A 15257-nucleotide genomic window follows, 5' to 3' on the forward strand; every position below is an offset into this window, starting at 1 on the left:
ACGGACGGAAGGAGACTTTGTGAATCCAGTGGATTAAAATGTGCTTATATACTGATTCTAAATGCATATTAGGGTCATCTGTTTAATAAATGTATTTTATGCATGCTCTGGATATTAAGGGGTGACAAATTTAATCTTTTCCTGCAATTACCTGAATTATTGCTCGGATTTAAATTGCTAGAATGTAAACTGTTCTTCTGTAATTACTTGGATGAGGGTTTGGATTGTAAATCATTTAATAATTATTTATATGTTATAATCTACATAATTATGGAGGATTGTATGTACCGGTATGGGACGGTGGCATACTAGGGATGGATTAGCTTAAAAACGCTAACCTAACCTACCGGATGGAAATTATGGATTGTAAAATATTGAATCCATTAATGTGTTTAAGTCAAATCAACTGACTAGGTTGAGTGACTTCCTGGATTAACTGGTTGTAGATAAATCATTTCAATAGAATAAGTTGAGTGCTTATCTGGACGATACTTTGTATGTCTCCTCATTGAATAATTGAATGACATACTATGGTTTCGGACGGACTTTAGATATATGATTATGGTACCACGATATGAGCTTGAGTCTCAGAGTCGTTGGTTAGGGTACGTATATGCAGTGGATGCGTAGCTGGATATAGTAGGTCTAGGTACTCATACCCACCTTTGGGTGCGTTTTTGCATGTTGCCTTCTATTCAAGTTGAGACCTCTACTATAGTCCAGTAAATGTCCTTAGTGTGGATATATATGTATATTTATGGATTACGTAGTTATGTTGAGGGTATCTAGGGTGTATCTGCGTATCGGGCACTGTATGGATTACAGTTGGATTAGAACTTGCATGTGGGCCTGACCCACTCTTTTATTTTTCAGGTGCTCGTCAGTTCTAGGGTTAGAGCTTGGTCGTGCAGAGCAGATACAGACTTCTGTTCCATCGACTACGTAGGATTCTCTCCATAGCTTATTTTCTGGATGTTCTTTCAGTTGTTTTTATTTTCGGTTTGGGATTATTGTTAGGGGTCCACTAGAGATGGATTCCCGAGTTGTAATCATGGAGGTTTTAACAGTTGGATTTTACTAAGTTTTATCAGTTGAGGATTTTATATTAGTATTCTTTTCAGCTTTTGTTATTTATTCTTATTTTCTCTTGTCATTTGTGTTCGTTACAAAATATTAATTGATTGATATTCCCTCGGATTTGGGCCTGGGCCTGATCAACCTGTGTCTCGGATCCGAGGGGTATCACACCAACCTAAAATTCGAAGGCATGAGTACGACGATCTGCATAACTCTTCTGCCAACTCTGAACAGTACACATGTGATCCCGAATAAGAGCGATCTTCTTAAAAGTATCTTTAATTAACTCAGGACCCAAAAATTTGCTCTCGCCAACCTCCATCCAACAAATAAAAGATCAACATGGTCGGCTGTACAATGCCTTAAACAGTGCCATACCAATAGTCTTCTGGAAGCTATTATTATACGCAAACTCCATAAGTGGCAAATAATTCTCCCAGTGCCCCTTGAAGTCAAGAACACAGGAACGAAACATATCCTCTATGATCTGATTAACCCGCTCAGTCTGTCCATCAGTTTGAGGATGATAAACAGTGCTAAGATGTAACTCTGTACCTAAAGCTTGCTGAAAACTCTTTCAAAATCCTGACACAAAGCTCAAATCCCTGTCCGATATAATAGATAACGGAATGCCATGTAACTTTACAATTTCTGTAATGTAAAGTCTCGCCAACTGTTCCGAAGTGAAATCAATGCGAATAGGCAAGAAATGAGTTGAATTAGTCAACCTATCAACGATGACCCAAATAGAATTGTGATCCTTAATTGAATTAGGCTATCCCTCCACAAAATCCATAGAAATGCTTTCCCACTTCCACTTCAATATAGGTAGTGCCTGTAGAGATCCTGGCAGCCTTTGATGATCAATCTTGACCATATGACAAGTACTACATTGAGAGACAAAAATAGCAATGTCCTTTTTCATACCTGCCCACCAAAACTGCCACTTCATATCCTAATACATTTTGTCGCATCCTGGATGAACAGAAAACTCAGAGTGATGAGTCTCAATCATCACATCCTTCCTCAAATTGTCAGTCGAAGGTACTACTAAACGCCCTTTGTACCTCAAACCTTCATCAGTCCCAACATAGTAAAATGGAACCTTTCCAGAATCAATCTCTGCAACTTTGTCAGTGCACTGCTGATCTGTGAGTTGTGCCATCAAAACCTTATAAATGATAGAAGGTATAACTACCGTACAAGCCAGAAAAAGCATCAAAAAACTCATCAACTGTCTTCAGAGTATTCCACTCAGGGGTGCATAAAGTAGAAAGACTCGCATAGGGTCAGCGACTAAGTGCATCTGCCACCACATTCGTTTTTCCTGGATGGTATTATATAGAAAAATGATAGTCCTTCACAAACTCTAACCATCGGCGCTATCTCATATTCAGCTCCCGTTGAGTGAACAAATACTGCAGACTCTTGTGATCACTAAATAACCTGAAAGACTCTCCAAATAGATAATTCTTCCAAATGTGTAAGGCAAAGACCACATCTGCCAATTCCAAATGGTAATACCCCCGGATTTCCGAATGCGGGTTGGCTAGGCCCACTCCCGATTACCCGAGGATATCAAACCAATTAGCAAGAAACGAACACAGAATACAATTAAGGAAACAGGAATAAATAAAAATTTGCTGAAAAGAAACTAGAATGATAATCCAAATACTGAAACCTCAGAATAAAAATTTAAATTAATAAAGAATTATTCTGATACATCCAAATTCTCCATTTCTAATACAACTCTGGAATCCTTCTGGTGGACCCTTAAAAACTCTAACACTGAAATCATCAACTGAAGAACCCCACTGCTAAATCATGAAGAAGCTCCTACGTCGTCAGAAGAATGAGAAGCCGTCTCTGCTCAGCACGAACAAGATCTAAGACCTAGAACTGTCCATTAACTGAAAAATAATAGTGGGTCAGGCCCACGAACAAGTTCTATCCTAACAACAATCCAAACAGAGACCCGAATAGAATCCACACTACAGGACTCTCACTAAACTATGCTGAGGGTCTCAATCTGAATAAAAGGCAACATGCAATACACACCTGAGTGGGCATGACTACCTAAGCCTAACAGGGTATACCTCAACCAACATAGCTAGTTACGCATCCTACTACATATACGCACCTTAACCGTCGACTATGAAACTCAAGCTCAGATTGCGGTACCATATTAATATATATAATATCCATTCATATCCATCCATAGGAAATCCAACAAATCATTCAGCTTATTCAACTGCACAAACTTATATAAGAGATCCAATAAGTCGTTCAACTTATTCAACCGCACAGACTTAAATATAAGGAGAATTATGTTTTTATAATTCGTACCCTTATTCTAAAATAGGTAAAACTGAGTATTTTGAATCAGTCTGTCCCAAGTATGCCACCGTCCCATACCGGTGCATACAATCCACAAAATCCATATAAATAGGTAAAGTTGTTCATCAATTAAAATCCATAAGGTAGGAATTAGCGTTTTGAGCTAAACCATACCTTGTATGTCACCGTCCCATACCGGTACACACAATCCTCCATATCCATGTAAATTACAACATATGAATAATAAGTAAGTAATTTACAGTCCAAAACCAAATATCCATATCATTGCAGAAAAGTGATTTAAGCTTCAGCAATTTAAATCCAAGATCCAAACCATGTAATTGCAATAAATGGTTTAATAGTTCAACAACCAGCATCTAGAGCATGCATAGATCAGTTTTAATAAATCAACAGCTCTATCATGCATTTAAATAAGTTTTATAATCATGTTATAGTCCAAACAATTGCTAAATTAATTTAAGCAATTTAATTCCTTCCATCCAGTAAAAGCGTACGAAGTTCTATACTCGTATTCTGTTTTCCTTTAACACGAAGCCATACACTATGCCCCAAGTCCAATTTTTTAATTAAAAGACTTCACCATGTATTTAAAACTTAATTTGGAATCATGATATAGCACCTTAAATTGTCAAATTAAAACTAGACAATAAATCTCCTTCCAACTGTTAACCGTACGCACAGTTGTTAAAATAGGCACTGTTAATTCCATTCACTTAGAGGTCAACCTTACTCAATTTAAGGATTTAATAACACCTAAAACCAGCCTTCTAATCCTTCTGTAAAACCCCAGAATCTACAGAATCGATCACATGCTCCAAAGTATCAAACAGTTCGTAGGAAAAAAAATACTCAGAATGTGTACTATTGAAAAGAGCCTTCTCTAAAAAATTGGAGAAGGCTCTAAACACCTAGAGCTTTCTCTAAAAAACTGGAGAAGGCTCTAAACCACCTAAAGCAAGCTCCCACATTCTAGAGCCTTCTCTTTCTTCCTTTGAGCCTTCTCCTTTGCTTCCTATTCCACTTGCATAATTGCATCTCTTATACATTGAGAGCATATAACAATACCTAGGTTACATGTTAATCATCTTAGTCTACTTCTCACACAGTTCCAGACTCAAAAATCGTCCACACAGTGCACCCAAAAACCCATTATACGTCAAAATAGGAGAAAATAGGAGAGAGCTTGCTCTTAGAATGCAAGAGCAGGCTCTTACAAGCATGGAGCCAGCTCTTGAATGATGGAAGCCGGCTCTTCAATTCCAAGAGCCGGCTCTTCATTCCTCTGAGCCTCTGTTCTCCTTTAGCCCCGTTTTTTGACCATTTACTTTAACACCGGCCGTTTCCACTCTCTCTGTTTGTTTTTAAAACTGTTATTAGGAGTCCTAAGTGAGTCCAGAACCATCCCATACTCTTACTTAAGTCAGTTTGCATTAAAGAAAACCTTAGAACATTCCCCGATCAAACATGCTTAGGAAGAGCAAACATTGTAATCAATCCAAACCAAACTTGCATGGATTGTAACAAAGTAAATTCATGCATATAGAAAATTGATATAGCATATAATAAGCATCTAAGATTCAATTTAATAACCAATTAAAACCCTAGAGACTCTCTAAGGATGCATAGAACACAGGCAATGGGAGAGAGAAATAAAAGAACTTGCCTTTACAGTTTTGGATTCAAAACCATGTCGCCGTCTTCCTAAGTTTTCCGACGACGTCCAATTCACTGTTCAGTTTCCTAGGGCTCAATCTTCCCTTCTCCTATGTCTATTCTTCAAGCCACGGCCAAGCCCTCACAAAAGTTGTTCTGTCTGTTTCTCACAACTTCTCTGTTTTCTCTCTAAAACTCTCTGTTTATGAACGAGTGTTTGTGAATGAAGTTTTATTGATTCCTAAGCCTAAGCCGACGTCTAATAATATATTTATAGGTTTAGAAAACTAAAACCCTAATTCTAATTCTAATCCTAGAAAGAAAAGGGTAACCACAAAAGTTATAATTCAAGTCGGCTAAATACGTGAGAATATACACGTAACTCTAAAATTATAACATATATTAAAATATGATAAACAACACTAGTTTAATTATTAATAAATACCAATAATTAAAACTACCTTATATACATATATACCCATATATACTTGTATATACTTCCATGGGTAAAAACTGTACCCCTTTACATTATTCAAATAGTCCGTTAATCCTATCCAAGCTCAACCTCGTTTTAAAGATAAATAAATAAAATAACACAGCATTTAAAAATGAATTTAATTCAATTACAACAAATAATATACAATTAAATTAAATTTAAAATAAAAAAATTCAACACATACTTAATAAAGCAACCCACCACAATTAAATTAAATACTAATTAATCAAATAAGGCAAATTTAAATACACCATCAACAATTAAAACAAATACAAATAAAACAATTAATCACATAAACAAATAGACACAAAATCAATTAAAAATGCCCAAAAATAAACTTAAATTCCAATTTTATCCTTTTGGAAAATAGGGGTATTACATTCTTCCCCCCTAACAAAAGGAATTCCGTCCTCGGAATTCACGAAACTTTAAATTATTTAAGTTGAAATTCATTTCTATCCCATTGTGGATGCTGCCGCTATGCAGGAGCTCCACTGAATTCCAAATCCTCCAAGAAAACTTATGAGTTCCATATCAAAGAAACATAAAAGTTATGCAACACGTAAATTGGATTGAGCAACTTCCTATCCGTACCCACATTGTTTAAACAGGGTACAAATCCATATACCTCCAAATTACATAGCATAAATGTGTAAAACTCCTATGCATCTCATCCTAATGTTGTAAAGCACAAATCGATAGGCTACCACCTAAATGGATAAACACCCTCCATGAAAGTCAATGTAATATATAATAAATAAAAAAACTGACCTTTCTCAGTAACACCCCTTGCGTCCGAAATAGAAGACATCCCCAAATCAGCTATTTCTCACTCCCATTTTGATCTAGGCAGTGGCAAAAATCTCCAATGAGCTCTGGTTATCCATCGTCCACCTTTCAAACAAATGTTACTCGTAAAGACAGTTATATACATGTCGCTGCCCAAACCTGATCCCTAGAACTGACAATTAATGTCGTGATGTTCCTGATAACCATCCGAGTGCATTGAGAAAGAGTGTCGATTGTGAAATCGCATTCATTCTGGCAGCACTAACAAAACTACAAATCGTCTGTCAGTACCTTAACCAGGATGAATAAAGAACTAAGAGTTGTGAATCTCAGTCCTTACATCCTTCTTCCCATTTGTCTACAAGAAGTACCAACTGGTCTAGTACCACCAGCTTTTGTTTACACCCATTGCTTACATCGGAGCATCCTCAAAAGCTAACTCTGCCACTGTAGTTATGCATCACCAGTTAGTGATAAGTAGACTGATACTAAAATCAACCGGCAATTCCATTCAGTGAAAGTCAATTCACTATGACTTCCCACACACACCGTGCATTGCTTTCGTTTATAAACGTTCAGTCTCTCCTTTTCTGTCCTTGACATATCCTACTTCTCTAATATAGGTAAGTGTCAATTGGACTCCTTGTCTCGTTTCAAACAAATACAAAACTTTTCCCATCTTCTATATAGTCATCAGTATCGAAGCAACAGCTAATTGTTGCAAAAGATACCCCTAAAAAAAAAAATTCCCACATTTTATACAGTGTAGAAACTTTGGTTCCTCCTCCAAGTGCAACCCCAGCAACTCCTTTAAATGACACCCTCAAAAAATCATGTAGTGATTACGAATAGATTGATGAAGATTTAAGCAGCCCATTATCCTCACTTGGCGTCATTCCAATAAGTACCTACCAGCCCGAAATCCTCCATCCGAACCATAGTGGCATTACAGTGATCTTTACCTACCACAACCTCATGAATCGCCAAAACATTAACAACCACCATTCTTATAGCGTTGTACAAACGAATCCCTACCTAGTATAGAGTATATCAAACTAATCATTGTAGATTATTTGACTCGTATTAGTAGTTTAACCATCATTTCCCAAGTAGAATATCATATTAATGCATATCCAGGTCCAATAGATTGGCTAGAAGTTTGTAGCTCTACCTAATCATATGACCCTATATCCACAAATCCTAGCGCATATAGCGCTATTACTCCATGTTATTACAATAATAGTTGGCTGACATACTTATGCCCCAACTAAATCCTATTCCAAATCCTGAACCAATTAACAAAAATGAAACACGTAACAACAAAATACAACATAAAATAACAAAATCAAACACATAGATACACACAATACAACAAAACAACCAAAATATAATTTTTACTTAAAACATCCTCCATTCCAGAGAAGAAAACCTCATTTGAACTCAAGTTCCCAAATTATGTCACAAAAGTTATTTTCGTAGTTTCGTTGGTAATCATCCAACCTTGAAACATATCCATAACCATAGCTAAAAAGCAACATTCATTTGCCTAAGCAAATACCAAAGGCTTAACCCTCATCCTCCTTATACGCATAATGCAAACCGTCTATCGCGGGTTTTACCAAGCAACGTAGAACGTCACAACCTAATCCCCATACGCTCTAGAATGTGATATAAAATTACATCTTTGTTTTGATAAGAACTTCACCACATTCCGACCCTCCAGAAGAGTACCTCTCAAATAACTCCCGGAGAGATAATATGAAAATTCATCCATATGTAGATTGGTTCACCCCAATGCTACCAATATCATTCACTATACTACTGGTGAATGAGAGCACACTTGTGCGATCCTTCATCCTCAAGCTTTAGTATCCTCTTTCTCCAAGACGCTGAAATCCCCTCCTTTAGGATCCTCTTCCGAATCCTACTCTTCGTTTATCTCCTTTTTGAAAACACCTGAAGTTGTGTTGGTCCCGGTATGCGGTGAGCTAACACCTACACCTTGATCCGTTCTTAGCGTATACTTTCTAAATAATACCAACCTTGGAACTAAACCTTCGATCCCAAGTTCTGCGTCTGGCAAAGAACTCGACAACCTACTCCTTTACTCCTTTGGATCCGTATCACTTTCACCTTGAACCCTATTCTCCTCCTAGTGTCAACCACTCTGTATCTACAGAATCTAATTGACATCAAGTCCCCCTAACGAACCGTAAATAGAGTACAACGAATCCTAATATGGCTCTAAGTTTTAAGAAACGTAACGCGGAAGTCTTATAACGAAAACACTCCTATGGACACTAGAACCTGGAGTGCTCTGATACCAACTGTGATACCCCCGGATTTTCGGATGCGGGTTGGCCAGGCCCACGCCCGATTACCCGAAGATATCAAACCAATTAGCAAGAAATGAACACAGAATACAATTAAAGAAACAGGAATATATAAAAATTTGTTGAAAAGAACTAGAATGATAATCCAAATACTGAAACCTCAGAATAAAAATTTAAATTAATAAAGAATTATTCTGATACATCCAAATTCTCCATTTCTAATACAACTCGGGAATCCATCTGGTGGACCCCTAAAAACTCCAACACTGAAATCATCAACTGAAGACCTCCACTGCTAAATCATGAAGAAGCTCTTACGCCGTCGGAAGAGTGAGAAGCCGTCTCTGCTCAGCACGAATAAGATCTAAGACCTAGAACCGTCCGTTATCTGAAAAATAATAGTGGGTTAGGCCCACGAATAATTTATATCCTAACAACAATCCAAACAGAAACCCGATACGCAGATACATCCTAGATGTCTCAACCATATCTATGTAGTCCGTAATAGATAAATATATATCCACACTACAGGACTCTCACTAAACTATGTTGAGGGTCTCAACCTGAATAGAAGGCAACATGCAATACGCACCTGAGTGGGCATGACTACCTAAGCCTAACAGGGTATACCTCAACCAACATAGCTAGTTACGCATCCTACTACATATACGCACCCTAACCGTCGACTATGAGACTCAAGCTCAGATCGTGGTACCATAATAATATATTTAAAATCCATTCATATCCATCCATAGGAAATCCAATAAATTGTTCAGCTTATTCAACTGCACAGACTTATATAAGAGATCCAATAAGTCGTTCAACTTATTCAACCGCACAGACTTAAATATAAGGAGAATTATATTTTTATAATTCGTACCCTTATTCCAAAATAAGTAAGACTGAGTATTTTGAATCAGTCTATCCCTAGTATGCCACTGTCCCATACCGTGCATACAATCCACAAAATCTATATAATTGATAGAACAGGTAAAGCTGTTCACCAATTAAAATTCATAAGGTAGGAATTAACATTTTGAGCTAAACCATACCTAGTATGTCACCATCCCATACCGGTACATACAATTCTCCATATCTATGTAAATTACAACATATAAATAATAAGCAAGTAATTTACAGTCCAAAACCAAATATCCATATCATTGCAGAAAAGTGATTAAAGCTTCAGCAATTTAAATCCAAGATCCAAACCATGTAATTGCAAGAAATGGTTTAATAGTTCAACAACCAGCATCCAGAGCATGCATAGATCAGTTTTAATAAATCAACAACTCTATCATGCATTTAAATAAGTTTTATAATCATGTTATAGTCCAAACAATTGCCAAATTAATTTAAGTAATTTAGTTCCTTCCATCCGGTAACAGCGTACTAAGTTCTATACTCGTATTCTATTTTCCTTTAACACGAAGCCATACACTATGCCCCAAGTCCAATTTGTTAATTAAAAGACTTCACCATGTATTTAAAACTTAATTTGGAATCATAATATAGCACCTTAAATTGTCAAATTAAAACTAAACAATAAATCTCCTTCCAGCCGTTAACCGTACGCACAGTTGTTAAAATAGGCACTGTTAATTCCATTCACTTAGAGATCAACCTTACTAAATTTAAGGATTTAATAACACCCAAAACCAGCCTTCTAATCCTTCCGTGAAAATCCAGAATCAACAGAATCGTTCCCATGCTCTAAAGTATCAAACAGTTCGTAGGAAAAAAAAAATACTCAGAGTGTATACTATTGAAAAGAGCCTTCTCTAAAAAACTGGAGAAGGCTCTAAACACCTAGAGCCTTCTCTAAAAAACTGGAGAAGGCTCTAAACACCTAGAGCCTTCTCTAAAAAACTGGAGAAGGCTCTAAACCACCTAGAGTAGGCTCCCACATTCTAGAGCCTTCTCTTTCTTCCTTTAAGCCTTCTCCTTTGCTTCCTATTCCACTTACATAATTGCATCTCTTATGTATTGAAAGCTTATAACAATACCTAGGTTGCATGTTAATCATCTTAGTCTACTTGCCACACAGTTCCAGACTCAAGAATTGTCCACAGAGTGCACCCAAAAACCCAGTATACGTCAAAATAGGAGAAAATAGAAGAAAGCCTGCTCTTAAAAAATGGGGTTGGAGGAGAACAGAGGCTCAGAGGAATGAAGAGCCGGCTCTTGGAATTGAAGAGCCGGCTCCAATCATTCAAGAGCAGGCTCTTGCAAGCATGGAGCCGGCTCTTGAATGATTGGAGCTGGCTCTTGAATGATTGGAGCCGGCTCTTCATTCCTCTGAGCCTCTGTTCTCCTCCAGCCCCGTTTTTCGACCATCTGCTTCAACACCGGCTACTTCCACTCCCTCTGTTTGTTTTTAAAACTGTTAGTAGGAGTCCTAAGTGAGTCCAGAACCATCCCATACTCTTACTTAAGTCAGTTTGCATTAAATAAAACCTTAGAACATTCTCCGATCAAATATGCTTAAGAAGAGCAAACATTGTAATCAAACCAAACCAAACTTGCATGGACTGTAACAAAGTAAATTCACACATACATAAAATTGATATAGCATATAATAAGCATCTAAGATTCAATTTAATAACCAATTAAAACCCTAGAGACTCTCTAAGGATGCACAAAACACAGGCAACGGGAGAGAGAAAGGAAAGAACTTGTCTTTACAGTTTTGGACTCAAAACCATGTCGCCGCCTTCCTAAGCTTTCCGACGACGTCCAATTCACTGTTCAGTCTCCTAGGGCTCAATCTTCCCTTCTCCTATGTCTGGTCTTCAAGCCACGGCCAAGCCCTCATAAAATTTGTTCTGTTTGTTTCTCACAACCTCTCTGTTTTCTCTCTATAACTCTCTGTTTATGAACGAGTGTTTATGAATAAAGTTTTATTGATTCCTAAGCCTAAGCCGACGTTTAATAATATATTTATAGGTTTAGAAAACTAAAACCCTAATTCTAATTCTAATCCTAGAAAGAAAAGGGCAACCACAAAAGTTATAATTCTTTGTACTCGGAAGAGTGAGTGACTGTATCTGCTTTATCACGATCAAGCTTTAAGTCTGGTACTGACGAACACCTGAAAAATAAGAGTGGGTCAGGCCCACATGCAAGTTCTATCCTACTACAATCCATACATAAACCCGATACACAGATACATCCTAAACAGTTCGGCAATAACTAAAATAGTATATATAAATATAGATACACACTATAGGATGCTCACTAACCTATAATGTAGTTCAGCCTGCATAGAAGGAAACATGTAAATCACACTTTCCAGTGGCCATGTACATCTCCTGTCAAGGAACATTAGCAATATCCAGTTACCCATCTTTTGTGATATACGCACCCTAACCATAATCCTGAGACTCAAACTCATATCATAGTACCATAAGTATATATATAAATCCTTCCTAATATAGAAATATAAACAACCATCCAATATGTCGTTCAACTATTTTAGTTGACAGGACATGCATCCATGTAGGATTTAACTGTTTTTAGTTAATCCATTCCGTATGTATGAAGAGGTAGGACATAACTCTTTTATCTAATCCATCTCCAATATGCTACCATCCTATACCGGTGCATATAATGTATATGATCCATAAATGATGCACACTCAAATGAACATCAATTACATCCAGAAACCAACATAATAGAAATCAGATATTGATAAGATCCTATCATGCCTCCAGTATATGATTATGATCATAGAACTTTCGTTTAAATTGCTAAGGTATTGATAAACAATTTAAACCATCCATATCCATCCAATTGATAAAACAGAAAATATAACAGTTCATCAATTTACATCCATAGCATGATATAATGATTATCAGAATTTTACACTGAACACATTATACTAGAATTTCCAAACGATACTTTCATACCAGTCCATAGTTGAAAGCCTAATTGGTCCTCCCAGTTTCCCTCTGTGTTTTTCCCTTCAAACCCTCTCTGTTTTCTCTCTACCTCCAGTTACGGGAAAAGTGTTCTAAAACCCTTGCAGACCCAAAGCTTATATATATATAGGCTTCTATAAAACACTAATCCTAATTCCAACCTAATATCCTGAGTTGGCTAACCTAATTACATAACATAAAACCCTAACCTATTATTTCATACTAACATATTACAACACACGTCATTTAACACCATTAAATTAAATAATTAAATTCAATCACAATTAAACAATTAAAGTAAAACAAATAAATATTTACACAAAGACCTTTTAACGACAAATTTCAATAAATATAAATAGTCAAATAAGCACATAAGTCACATAATTAAATAAAATGCAATATAATAAAAAATCATTAATTTAAAAATACCCAGACTATCCTTTCTAAAATTAGGGGTATTACATGAATCTCAAAACATCCAAACAATGCCCAAAACATCCTCCAGTAATCATCAAAACAAGAGAGCCTGCTCCTAACAATTGAGAGCAGGCTCAACCACACATGGAGCCGGCTCTACACATGAGAGAGCCGGCTCCCCATCACCTAAAGCAGGCTCTTTACTTGAGGGAGCCGGCTTTCTCCCTCTTTGAGAACCCTAAACCTATTTTACCTCTTCTGCCTTGTCTCCAGTACCTTCCAACTCTTCTGTTCTTCATACTGATCCTAAGAGTTTGAACTATATCCAGTAGCATCCCAATAATTTATATAAAATAGTTTACATTATTAACAACAATGAAAACAATTAATCATGCCATATTCTTCAAGATCAATCAACTATAATTTAAATTAACAAAAATTGTTCCAGATCAAATTAAACATGAACAGAAGATTAATTTAACTTTCAAATAAAATCCTGAAGACTACCTAGGCATGCACAGAACACAAGTATAAAGGAAGGAGTAAGATATAGAACTTGCTTTCGATTTCAATTTTGAAACCATACACCTTCTCCACTGATAACTCCGACGACCTTGGTTACTTTCACAAACCCTTCGTTGCTCCTAATTCAACCCACGAGCAAGCTTCAACAACCCCTCTTTGGTTCAGCCCTTGTTCTTAACCAAATCCTAATTCTCTCTCTCTGTTTCCTCTCAAACCTTACTGTATATCTCGCCACCTCTACTGTTACGTGAATAGGTTTATCAAACCCTTAGCAAATATACAACATATATATATAGGCTTCTACTAAAACTTAATTCTAGTTAAAGAAGAAACGGAAAATAATAAGAAAAAAAAATAAATATATAAGTCGGCAACACGTGATTTCACATTTAAAACCCTAAATTATATAATACATATATAATGATACTAATTTAACCATTAATAATAATTAATAATTAAATTAACCCCATAACCTAAGTAAACAATTAATGAAAACAAGTAATTAAATTTTCACAAAAGCATACATTAATGAAAACAAATAATACAATTAAATAACTAAACAATTACACAAATAGGCAAAAATAATTAAATAAATATATAAAAATGCAATAAATCAAACCGAGACTATCCTTTTAAAATTAGGGGTATTACATTATCCCCCCCTAACAAAAGGAATTATGTCCTCGGAATTTGCTCTTACCTTCTTCCAATATTTCAGGAAACTGTGAGTGAATGACATCCTCTCGTTCCTAAGTAGACTCAGCCTCATTATGGTGACTCCACTGAACGCGCACTAAAGGGATAACCTTATTACAAAGAATTTGATTCCGACGATCGACAATACGACACGGTAGCTCTATATACGTTGCATCTGGCTGCAACTCAATCTCCCCAACATCAATATGCTGATACCGATCTGCAGATATTTCCAGAACAAGGAAACATGGAACACATTGTGCACACGATCCAAATGGTCCAAAAATGCTAACCGATAAGGTACAGTTCCAACTCGATCCGTAATTATGAATGAACCGATAAACTATGGTGACAACTTCCCTTTCTTCCCAAATTGCATTATTCCCTTCATAAAAGACACTTTCAGGAGAACTTGATCCCCAACCTAAAATTCCAAGGCACGAGTACAACAATCTGCATAACTCTTCTGCCTACTCTGAGCAATACACATGTGATCCTGAATAAGAGTGATCTTCTCAAAAGTATCCTTAATGAACTCAAGACCCAAAAATCTACTCTCGCCAACCTTCGTCCAACAAACAGGAGATCGACATGGTCGGTCATACGATGCCTCAAACGGTGCCATACCAATAGTCTTCTGGAAGCTATTATTATACAAAAACTCCACAAGTGGCAAATAATTCTCCCAGTGCCCCTTGAAGTTAAGAACACAGGAACGAAGCATATCCTCCATGATCTGATTAGCCCTCTCGATCTATCCATCAGTCTGAGGATGATAAGCAATGCTAAGATGTAACTTTGTACCTAAAGCTTGTGAAAAACTCTTCCAAAATCCTGACACAAAACTCGAATCCCTGTCCGATATAATAGATAACGAAATACCACGTAACTTCACAATCTCTGTAATGTAAAGTTTCGCCAACTGTTCCGAAGTGAAAGCAGTACGAATAGGTAAGAAATAAGCTTTTAGTCAACCTATCCACGATGACCCAA

The sequence above is a fragment of the Cornus florida genome, unplaced genomic scaffold, assembly GCF_030987335.1.
Source record: "Cornus florida cultivar Cherokee Brave unplaced genomic scaffold, ASM3098733v1 CherokeeBrave_3.0.0_Hap2_Chr10, whole genome shotgun sequence".
NCBI classification, from domain to species: Eukaryota; Viridiplantae; Streptophyta; class Magnoliopsida; order Cornales; family Cornaceae; genus Cornus; species Cornus florida.